We start from the raw sequence: 13053 nt of genomic DNA on the forward strand, positions 1-13053 counted from the left end.
ATAGAAAACGATTTTAAGATGTATTAGATACGTTACAAAACACACATTACAAAAGAAGACTTTCAAATGCTAGAGAGAGACAGCGAAAAATTAATTATGCAGAAAGAAACTATACCTGTATTATGCCGATTGAAAGCTAAAAATGTTAAGGAACCAATCTTTAGAATATTCAATCTTTCTAATTGTTATAAGTTTTTCTATAATGGGAAAATATGTACATGGAATTAAGCCTTGACGGATACTTTCTACATGTATATTTGGGTGATACTTTGATTGAAAATTTACCTTTTAGCTTTTACAAGAATGATATAATTACAATTAAACCAAATTAAAATTCAGCTATGGAAGAAGGACAATTATTGTTTGTTGTAATGTACATAGAAAGAGAGCTTTCGTAAAGATATTTGCTATAGAATAAATATGGATATTTTTGGTAATGTTAAAAGTAGAAAAGAAGAATCTGGAGAAGTTTTTACGTCTAATTACATATCCTGGGTTGATTTCAAGAATAAAAGATTGGTTAATGTATCTAATGCTATCGATAAACAAGATGTTGTAACATTAGAACAGCTTGAGTCAGTAAAAGAAGAGTTTAATTTACTTACGCGAAAAGAAATTGTAGAATTACCATGTCGATTGGCAGAAGATGATGTTGGGAAACCAGCCTTTTTTGTATATAATTTAGCTGCCGCATACAAATTTCTTTATAGAGATAGGATAATGCATATAGAAGCAAACCTCAATAAAAATCTTATAGACCTATTTTTAAATGAGACACTAGTTGAAAGTTTCCCATTACACTTTAATATGTATGATCAGTTAAGAATTAGACCATCCGAAGATTCTGAATTGAAAGAAGGTAAATTATAATTGCTTATTATGTATATAGAAAGAGAAGATGAAGATGAAAAACGAATCAAGTGATGATGACGATAATGTTCAAAGTATAGTATTAGGTAATAATAAATTTTAAATTTCTATACAATAAATAGGATGTATTGTGTTAAGTGCAAGAAATCAACATATACGAAGAAAGATACCATTAGGATAGAGCGAACAAAGAATGGAAGATATCTAAAGAAAGGTATTTGTTCTGTATGTGGTGTTACTAAATCTCAATTCGTTAAAAAGAAAGATTGAGTAGAAGAAGGTAAAGGTATTAGAGAAGACATTATAGAAGAAATTCACAAACCTTCTAGAAGGAACTATCCTAGGCTAAGTGTTATTACTAAAGGTATAGATGATTTGTGGCAAGCTGATCTTGTAGAAATAGATAGTGGTGTGTTAAAAAGTGTCTCCAAATTAAATAAAGGCTATAAGTATTTACCTGTAACTCACTTTTGTAAACATTGATATGTGTTGAACGAAATAGGAATCTTACCTTCTTTTAACATGTTAGTTCTTAACAAGGTACCATAGCTAGATTCATAATTAACAACAGGCATTCTTAACTCCATATTTGTAGTCTTAACTTTACCTGGATGTGGTTGATCATCTTCAAATGTTCCATCTTGTTTCTTAGTTTTCCTAATGAAAAATGCGCTATCATCAGATCCACTTCTTTTAAATATATATTTCAATCCTTTTTTTTACATAATATCTTTATAATCAACACAAAACCCAGGTAAAAGTCTTAATAGAAATAATATTTCCTCATCTGTTCTCCACCATTTGATTTCTTCCCATCCACTTTCATCATAATGATTTGCTTCTAATTTTGAAATCGTACATCTATTTACAGCTGTTGAAGTTAACCCAGGATGGTCTATAGTATCTAATATTTGTCCATGCTCACTAATTTGTATTTGAGAAAACAGATGTGGAAAGAAATTATTAATGAGTTTAATATTTGGTTTACCAGTGTACTCACCGTCTGCATCTCTTCCTCTAGTTTCAAAACTTACATACGTATAAGCATAATAAGGATGAATATACCCGTCACCAATGTCGATATCAAATTCAATTAATCTGTTTGGTTTGTTTAGGTTTTCAATTGTTCTTTGATTAGGTTTAAAGGTTTGTAACTCATATGACTCTATCTTATCCATATTTATTATAAAGAAAAAAGTGTTCTTATCGTTTTATGAATTAAATCCATAAAACAACTTAAATGTAACTTCTCTAAATATCCTTATTTATATTCACCTGACTAATGATTTCTGAAAAACTATATCCATCTGTAAACATTTTTAATACTGCAATACATAAATGCCCACAGATTACTTCGTTAAAATGTTGTATTCGATTGTTATTGTACTCAATATTATGACCAAGATATTTTACGAGTGTTTTTGGTGGATTACCTCAGAATGAATCAAACACATACTTTCAATTTCCTTCTTTCCAGTAACAAATCCAATGTGTTCCTATATTTTTAGGTGCGTCAAAGTTAACAATACCATACTCATTCTTCCTTCGTTGTTTAGGCTATTCATCACTCATAAACACACCTCTAAAGTTTCTTAAGTCGCTTAACAAGTTGTATTAGGTCTAAATTACTTAAAGGTTTGATTTCTTCTTTTTCTTTACTTTTTTGGGCTTCTCGTTTTTTGTAAGCGTACCATCTTCTTTCTCTTCCATTGCTAAATTATGTCTCTTTTGTTCTACTAATTCATGTTTATTCTGTTTTACATCATCTACAGCTTTTACAATAGTAGCTACACCTCCAGCAGCTGAACCAAGAGCACCTATTATAGCTAGAATGGTTGGAATTGTAAATATAAAACCTCCATAATGAACTTTATTATCATTTGACTCTATTTCTTTGTTTATTTTCTTAACTTGTGGTATAGAAAGAGTTAAAGGCATACATTGTCCTTTACTTAGTTTCGCTTCTTCTTGTTTGATTTGTTTCTTAGTTAAAATGTGATCAATATTTAATTGTTCAAGTTCTTCGTTAGGAATTTTAAATGTAAAACTAGTCAACTTCATACTTATATATTTATTATAAACTTTTATGGTAAAATCCATAAAAATTAACCACAAATACTGAAAAACCTAAACCAAATCTTACTTTTGTATTCATAGCCAAAGCAGTTTCTAAAGGAGGTAATCGTTCTGTTAAGAAGTTTGCATCTAGCAAAAGCTCTTTCCCATGTTTTATTTTCTAATTCTTTGTCTGCAATATGTCTAGAAGCAGTATCTTTATTATCTCTGTAGTAAATATCATGTTCTCTACAAGATTCGTCTAGTGGGTTAATACCTTTATCTCCTCTTTCTAACCTTTCTTGTAGCTTCGTGAAAGGCCCGCAAAATTCATTGCCTGGAATATGTAACTCTGGTATACCCTTCATGTTTAAAATCCTATTCATTAATCCTTTTCCATACTTCTCACTATTCCAAAACTTTGGTGATAACGTATTCAATATCTTTATCAAATAACCTATACCCTTTGGATCATTAGGAATAAATTGTACGCGTTTAGAATTAATCATATCCATTATACCTACTTTCTCATTGTAAAAATTATCGTTTCCAGCTTTTCCCTTTCCATCTGTAACTATCAAGCTATCAATTAATTTTCTCACATCATTCATCCATACATATTCTTTAGGTAATTCGTTGTATATTTTTATTTCCTCTCCTGACTTTGGTGTTTTCTTTCTTGGTGGTGTTGGTCCTAGTGTTGGTTTTATATATTCATCCCAAGGGGTTTAATGATTTCAAGATATTTTTTACCTCTGTTAGATCTTTGTTTTCTTCTACTTGGGTCGCTATCTTGAAACGCTACATTATAATAACTATCTGGGTATATTTTTGTAAATCATCATCATAATTTGTTGCATTGTTTCTTGTCAATAGTTCCCATAAGCCTTCTGTTCCTGTATAATGTCGATTGTTTATTATTAAATCATCACAATTTATTTTAACTTCTTTATTTCCAACCATATTTATTATTTTCCCATCCTCATTATATGCTTGTATTCCAAAAACCTTATCATCTCTTGTTGTATATCTTGTAGCAACTTTACCAAACCGTGTTCCTTTTTCAATTGGTTCTATACCTTCTACTTTATCTTTAATTTGTTTTCTCATATACTTAATTTCTTTGGTCACAGGCGAATCATAATCACCTATTGAACTATTATAACTTTTTCTTGGAGGTGTTTCAAATAAATCAGAATCTAGTCTTGCATTTTTATTTACAACTGGAACTAACTCTCGAATTAAATTTTTATTTTCCTCTGTTACTTTTGCTATATTTTGTTCTAAGCCTTCAATTGCATCTATAACAGGCTGACTTTGTTCCTTATATTTCTCATATCTACCTCGATTAGCTTGTTTAATTTCCTTAAATCTTTTCACAAGTTCTTTTAACTTTATATATTTCCTAGCTTCAGCAACATCTAACTCACTCATTTATTATATAAACAAAAATAAAAACGTACACGTTCAAGTACGTTCATTCTCGTTCATTATACTTTTCAAAAGTTTTTAATTTTATTTCTGTATTTCCCATTATTCCTTTTCCTAGTTATATATATTGTTAAGAAACCATGCTCTTCTTCCCAACACTTATTGCAGAGTGATTGTAATTTTTCAAACGACATATCAGATCCAACAAATTCATCATATATTGTTTTAAATTCACATTGTCCTGCTTAAAGATACAAAGAAAATTTGTCTCTTATTAGTTGCTTTGGTAGTTTAGAATATGTTTGTCCAAGATAGAAACAGTTTAAACCTTTATGTCTACCTCGAGTAAAATATTCTCTAACATGGTTTTGTTGTTCTAAAATGAAATCATCAAACACTACCGCAGAATCGTTCTCACACTCATCTAATGGAATAATCTCTTCGTTGTTTCCTTTTACTATTGCAATTGTCTTATTAATATCTCGTTCTATGTCTTGGAAAAGTTGTATTAGCTGTTGGTATTTAAATTGATGTAAACTTTTAGAATAGATATAAACATTTGTATAGTTAAGCCAATCCGGTGCTAGTAAAAAGTTATCAATCATTAGTGTTGCTTTACCACAACCACTAGGTCCTACAATTAAACACCTTATATCATGAGGTAGCAATATACCATTCTTCTTTTTTACAGTTTGGTCTGATAACCTTACTCGGATATCCCATTTATTCATTTCAACTTTTATTATATAATAAATGAAAGTATTTAATTTAAACAGTTATTCATCTGTACTAAGCATGTACTTGCATTATCCATTTGAAAACGATTTAGAAGTAGCTGTTGCAGGATTTTATACAACATACTTAACACCAAACATTACAGAGAAAATAATAAGTTAACAATTTGTAACGATGGACAACTTTCGAAGCAACTCAGTTCAACCCGGTCAATATAATTTAAAAGAATTAGAAGAACATATTAAACCAATTCTTCCATACACCGATGGTTTTAAAGCTACTTTAAATATTAAATTCACCGAAGATAGAAAGAAAACCAGAGTTAAAATATTTAGCAGGTTGTGTGATATAATCTTAGATACCATTAATACTGTATTAGGTTTTAGTGACAAGAAGTTAGTTAGAAACTCAGAACATGTTGTAGATAAGCCGGCTAGGTTCCATCCATTTGATACTATAAATATTCACTGTGATTTAGCAGAAGGTATGATTTTAAAAGAGAAAGATACAACACACAACGAAACAGATTTAATAGCAACGTTTAGAACAAATGCAGAATTTAGAGAACCAATTATTTATGAACCTAAGAAAAAATATTTTTCCCAATACATCACGACAAATTTAATATCAAAGTTTCAATTCGAGATGAGAATGGTGATTTAATTGATTTTGTTGGAGCTCGTATAACTATTCTTCTGGCTGCTAAATAGATACAAATTTGGTATATAATAAATATGGATATCTTTGGTAATGTTAAAAGTAGAATAAGTGATAATAATATTAGTGAAGATAAATTAAAACTACCAGAGAATTTAAATAATGTAGTAGATGTAGGACAACTTCAATCATTAGAAGTTAGTATTAATAACCAATTAGAGAACGATAGAAAACGATTTTAAGATGTATTAGATACGTTACAAAACACACATTACAAAAGAAGACTTTCAAATGCTAGAGAGAGACAGCGAAAAATTAATTATGCAGAAAGAAACTATACCTGTATTATGCCGATTGAAAGCTAAAAATGTTAAGGAACCAATCTTTAGAATATTCAATCTTTCTAATTGTTATAAGTTTTTCTATAATGGGAAAATATGTACATGGAATTAAGCCTTGACGGATACTTTCTACATGTATATTTGGGTGATACTTTGATTGAAAATTTACCTTTTAGCTTTTACAAGAATGATATAATTACAATTAAACCAAATTAAAATTCAGCTATGGAAGAAGGACAATTATTGTTTGTTGTAATGTACATAGAAAGAGAGCTTTCGTAAAGATATTTGCTATAGAATAAATATGGATATTTTTGGTAATGTTAAAAGTAGAAAAGAAGAATCTGGAGAAGTTTTTACGTCTAATTACATATCCTGGGTTGATTTCAAGAATAAAAGATTGGTTAATGTATCTAATGCTATCGATAAACAAGATGTTGTAACATTAGAACAGCTTGAGTCAGTAAAAGAAGAGTTTAATTTACTTACGCGAAAAGAAATTGTAGAATTACCATGTCGATTGGCAGAAGATGATGTTGGGAAACCAGCCTTTTTTGTATATAATTTAGCTGCCGCATACAAATTTCTTTATAGAGATAGGATAATGCATATAGAAGCAAACCTCAATAAAAATCTTATAGACCTATTTTTAAATGAGACACTAGTTGAAAGTTTCCCATTACACTTTAATATGTATGATCAGTTAAGAATTAGACCATCCGAAGATTCTGAATTGAAAGAAGGTAAATTATAATTGCTTATTATGTATATAGAAAGAGAAGATGAAGATGAAAAACGAATCAAGTGATGATGACGATAATGTTCAAAGTATAGTATTAGGTAATAATAAATTTTAAATTTCTATACAATAAATAGGATGTATTGTGTTAAGTGCAAGAAATCAACATATACGAAGAAAGATACCATTAGGATAGAGCGAACAAAGAATGGAAGATATCTAAAGAAAGGTATTTGTTCTGTATGTGGTGTTACTAAATCTCAATTCGTTAAAAAGAAAGATTGAGTAGAAGAAGGTAAAGGTATTAGAGAAGACATTATAGAAGAAATTCACAAACCTTCTAGAAGGAACTATCCTAGGCTAAGTGTTATTACTAAAGGTATAGATGATTTGTGGCAAGCTGATCTTGTAGAAATAGATAGTGGTGTGTTAAAAAGTGTCTCCAAATTAAATAAAGGCTATAAGTATTTGCTAACGATTATTGATGTATTTTCGAAATATGCATTTGCTGTTCCCGTTAAAGATAAGAGTGGTAAAAATGTTACAGAAGCGTTTGAATCAATATTAAAAATTAGAAAACCTAATAACTTACAAACAGATCAAGGCAAGGAGTTTTACAATAAGGAATTTAAGAAGTTAATGGAGAAAAATAAGATTAATCATTACTCAGCCTATAATGGTAAGAAAGCTTCTGTTGTTGAAAGATTCAATAGAACACTTAAACAAAACATGTGGAAGAAGTTTACAATACAAGGAAATTATAAATGGATATAAATATTACCAACTCTAGTTAGCGAATATAATAATCAAATTCATAGAACAATTGGTTTGAAGCCTATAGAAGTTAACAAGAAGAATGAACGAACAATATTGGAGAAAGTTTATCAAAAAGAATATAAGCATGTTAAACCCAAATAAAAATTAGGCGATTATATTCGTATAAGTAAATCGAAAGGATTATTTGAGAAAGGATATACACTTAATTGGTCAACAGAAGTATTTGTTATTGGCGAAGTTATTCCATCTAATCCACCTAACTATAGAATTAAAGATTTAGAAGAAGAGGATGTACAAGGCAGATTTTACGAACCAGAACTATTAAAGACGAAACACAAAGATGAATACTTGGTGGAGAAGGTGTTGAGAAAGAAAGGTAACAAAGTATACGTTAAATGGCTAGGATTTGATGATTCACATAATAGTGGGATAGATAAAAGTAATGTTGTAGTGTAAATATAAATATTATCTTTTATGGTTATTATTCCATAAAAGGCTAGTATATTATAATAACAAACTAAGTTGACCGAATTCGGACTACTTTGAAAACTCATCTTACACAGTAACGAAAAACTTTATCCTTCTAATTCTAGGAACTTTATTAACGCAACTTACGAAATAAAACTTGCAGATAGCGAGGAAAAATAAGTAAAAAAATTATTTTCTAAACAATAAATATGAGTACTATGGATAGTTCTCTTAATTTAAACAATATTTGCTACGAATAGATTAAAGATAATTATTGGTATGGTATTTTTGGTGATTTCAAATTGATTATAGATAAGAGTACAGGATATTTCAATGCTACTAAGTTGTGTTAAAATGGGGGAAAAGAATTTAAACATTGAACAATGTTAGATAAATCAAAAGATCTCCTACGATATTATATCAAGAAATTAGGTGGGTCAGATCTGCACCACCAAAACTCAATTTACATAGTTAAGTCAAAAGGAACAAATAAACAAGATCTATTAGTATCAGGAACATATGTAAGAAAAGAATTAATATTGAGTATCTCGTTTTGGATTTCAAATGAGTTTTATAATAAGTGTTACAATATAATCGAAGATTACTTCACACAAGACTTTAAACAGATTCAAGAAGACCAAAAAGAGTTGCAAATAAGAGTAGGGGAAATAGAACAAACAATGGAGAGATTGAGAATTCAAAACGAGGGCTTAAAAGAAATTGCAGCACCATATACAGACGATAATTCAAAAGATAATTGCCTAATCATATACAAGAAGAACAAACTTAAGGATCCTTTCCCTTATTATGCTATCAGATGCCAAAGGAGAAGCCTATATAAGCCTCTCAATGAAGCAGAAGAAAAATATCCGAATCATGAGATAATATACGAAAAGTTTAGAGATCCTAACAGTATTAGGTTATTCAACCTAATGCAGCAAGAACTAGATATTCGTAAAGGTAAGGGTAATGAGTTTTGGACATGCCTATCAGAAGAAGATTTGGTTAAAGAAATTGATGGTTTATATGATCGGTTAATATATAATCCTATGTAAAAGCTTTAAATGTAACTTTTATGATTATTATTCATAAAAGCTTAACATTAATCTACACTAACCTAATTCCAGTCTTCTTCTATATCGGGACTTTCAGAATATCTAGAATAAACCGGATTATCAAAATCAAGTTCTTCTGTAGAATACTCAATATCGTTGTTATCGCTGTTGTTGTTGTTATGTATAACCGCTCTACACAAAGGACAAGTGTTATTATTTCCTAACCAGGTAAGCATACACTCAACACAGAACACATGTTCGCATGTTGTTTTATACAATTGAGTTTTTGTTTCTTTGAATATTGGACATTCTTTTGAGTTTTTTTATTAGGTGTAAACCTAATGAAAGTAATATTAGTTTGTTTCTAAGGGGATTGCTAACATGCTTATTTACTCTTAAGAACTGAACTATATTGATCTTGTCTTTGATCGCTATTAGAAAGTTTTCAGAGAACCTCCTATTCCAACAACTATATACTATCTTGCTTAAATCTAAGCCTTTTCTTTCAAACTCGAGAATGAATTTTTCTCTTTTATCTTCTAAACTAACTTTTGGCCAATAAACTTTATTTTGGTATTTTCTCACATGTGTTTCATCTAGTTGTGGTGTAATAACTTGCCAATCGATAAGAGAATTAAATTCGCTCAAGAAGGTTGTTAGTTCTTTTCCTTCAATGTAACACATTTTAGGAACTATATTCCAACGGAGTTTATCGTTAAAAGTTCTTAGGAACGCAAGTTTAAGCAAATTTGAATGACGAGAGATTATATCCCAATGTAAGTATTCTCTGAATTGTGTGCAAAACTTAACAGATTGTTTCTGTGTATACTTTCTCCAGTTATTTTTTCACTGAACGCAAGCCAATCAATCTCTTCTTTATACTCATTAAGAAAATCTTCACTCATTTGTCGAGCATATTCGTACGTGTAATCCTAATAAATATGTTGTCTTGTATGTTCTTTATGTTTTAATACGAATTCTGGTTTTAATTGAGGATAAGACCTTGATCTAAACTGTGGTTCACACAATTTGTCCCAGGAAAGCTTATCACCATACTTGTTAATGATGTTTTCGTGTTTAAGTAGGTCTTTTCTTTTTGATAATCTGACCCAATCGATGTGTTCTTCATGATTTTCAATAAACGAAAGTGATAGTTTATGGTTTGATGTAACTAAATACCAATTTATCTTGTTTTTGAAAGTATATAGAAATTCATTGGATAAGTTCGATATTTCTGAAATTTGCTTCCATTCTTCGAAATTTCGACTATTAAGTACATCTATAACTATATTTCTACAAAGCGGATTTTGAAAGTAGTTTACAATATGTTCAGGATTTAATTTTTGAGCCATGTCTTTTATAAGTTCAGTTAGTTGTTGTGAATTTATTACAGTTGTTTTATCTTGCTCACTTGGTTGTTGTGAATTTATGGTAGTTGTTCTTAGAGACTTATTTCTGTGCTCGTTGATTAAGGTTATTAGTTCTGCTTTCCTAAGCTTTGAATAACCATGTATTCCTTTCTCTCTGCAGTATTGTTTAAGTTGGTGACTGGATTTCCTTTCCATAGTCTCGTTTTGTATATAAATTTTAAAAATAATAATCATTTTTGCTAATTTTCTATATAATAAATATGGAAGCCCATTGTAAATTGATACAAAATAAGCTTATCCTTATTCATCAAGATCTTAAACTCATAACAGCACTACTAGAAAAACAAATATTATTAGAAGAGCAAGAAATGTTATTAAAAGAACAAGAAATGTTATTAAAAGAAAGATTTACACCAGAATCAAATTGGGATAGCGATAAAGAGATTGAGTCCACAAATGATGGTGAGGAGGCAGATTTTAAAAAAAGAATAATAAAAATGAATTATTTTTTCATTAAATCAATAGTAGCTTTGATAGGTCTCTCCATGAAAGCCATGTTCTAATACAATATGCTAATAGACATTGAGATTTCCTAGGTCGCATGAATATTAGCTGTTCTATTAGAAAACGAAAATAATTAAAATTATTTTTATATAATAAAAGGTGACATAGTAATAATGAGTTTAATTAAGCATACAGTAATAGAATTAAAAAAACTTGTGTAAAGAAAAGGGAATAAAAGGTTATTCCCAATTAAGAAAAGCAGAACTGATAGACCTAATTAAAGAACATGAAGATGAAGAAAACAGATTAAACTTTAACCAAACATTTCCATTTCAAAAAGACATCTTTGAAAAATCAAAACCTAAGAGATTAGGCAGGAAAAAAGCTTGAAAACTGTTTCCATTTAAACAAGAGATTTTTGGAGAATCAAAGCCTTAAAGAGCAAATATAAGTGTTGAACGAAAAGAAACTTCATTTAAATATAGATTTCATACTTTCAAAATAAAAAAACACAGGTGGATATAAATATCCTTCCAAATTCCTACGTTCAATTAGCAAACCGGTTAAAAGTATGATTAAAAATGGATTTAAATATTTTAATGCACTTAAGGTAAATATGTCATTTACATGTAGCTTCAAAAAAGATAAACAGATTCAAGAACATAATTTTAAAACATCAAATGAAGTAATACTTCAATTCACTGATCTAAATGAGTATTATACAAATGCACCTAGAAAAATTAGGGCAGAGATGGAAGAGTTTCAAGGAAAGGGTTCAGGTTGGACTTTACATTGTGTTGACTATCTTGAACTAAGAATTAACAAATACGTAGCAATGAATGGATCATCATATATAGAACTTCCAGAAACAATTCAAAGAAGAAAAGCATGCATTAATATTAAAAACAAAGATCAAAAATGCTTCTTATGGTCTGTTCAAAGAGCATTACATCCTGTTGATAGAAATCCACAAAGAGTTCCTAGACAATATGAGCAAGAATTGGATAAATATTTTAAAGATATTCCCTTTCCTGTACAAATCTATATATATAAAAGAGAACGCACAAAATCCTTTGTCCGCTCATCACGCTAATACGGCTGAACCGATTTCTTTCATTTTTGGGGGGTTGTTAGGATTTGGACCCTAGATGGTTTTTATCATATCACTTTAATTTTCAATTACCAGTGTCTTGAGATAATTGACCAATCAGGTGTCAATACGTACAAAAAATCCTTTGTCCGCTCATCACGCTAATACGGCTGAACCGATTTCTTTCATTTTTGGGGGGTTGTTAGGATGTGGACCCTAGATGTTTTTTATCATATCACTTTAATTTTCAATTACCAGTGTCTTGAGATAATTGACCATTCAGGTGTCCATACGTACAAATCCTTTGTTATTAGTTCATCATAGGTATAAAAATAAACGTATTTATATGCAACCCGCATGACCCTGTGACTCGGCGGGTTAACATAACTGACAGGCGCTATAAATCACTTGAAAGCGAAAAAGTAAAAATTATCTAAGTAACAAAGTTTATTGCGTTCCGGGATGACCGCAGCGAAGCGGGGCGGGTTGGGGTGACCGCAGCGAAGCGGGGCGGGTTAACATAAATGACAGGCGATATAATGTTAACATTAGTGCAATCTTCTATGGTTTTTATCATATCACTTGAAAGCGAAAAAGTAAAAATTATCTAAGTAACAAAGTTTATTGCGTTCCGGGGTGACCGCAGCGAAGCGGGGTGAACGCTGCTAGTTACTGATATAACAAAATTTGAAAATAGAGCTAATATATCTATCAGTGTCTTTACCATAGATGCTAATGAAAAAATTTACCCACTTAGAATACCTAAAGAAAGAAAGCAGAACCATATTCGTCTTTTATATTTAAAGAAAAGAAATAAAACACATTACTGTTTAATTAAAGATTTATGGAGGCTTGTTGGAAGTCAAATAACAAAAATGAACATAAGAAATTTTTATGTGAGGGATGTTTAGCTAAGCATTTTAAATCAGAAGAATTATTAAAACGGCATGAAGAATACTGT

The 13053-nt window shown here is 29.9% G+C and overlaps 1 protein-coding gene across 1 annotated transcript in view; it reads left to right on the forward strand.

Moving 5' to 3' along the window:
• LOC145683451 (uncharacterized) overlaps nucleotides 1-13053 on the forward strand; it is a 354212-nt gene that overhangs the window by 108335 nt on the left and 232824 nt on the right. The gene's annotated exons all lie outside the window — the stretch shown is intronic.

The sequence above is a fragment of the Thermobia domestica genome, chromosome 4, assembly GCF_964235325.1.
Source record: "Thermobia domestica chromosome 4, izTheDome1.hap1.1, whole genome shotgun sequence".
NCBI lineage: Eukaryota > Metazoa > Arthropoda > Insecta > Zygentoma > Lepismatidae > Thermobia > Thermobia domestica.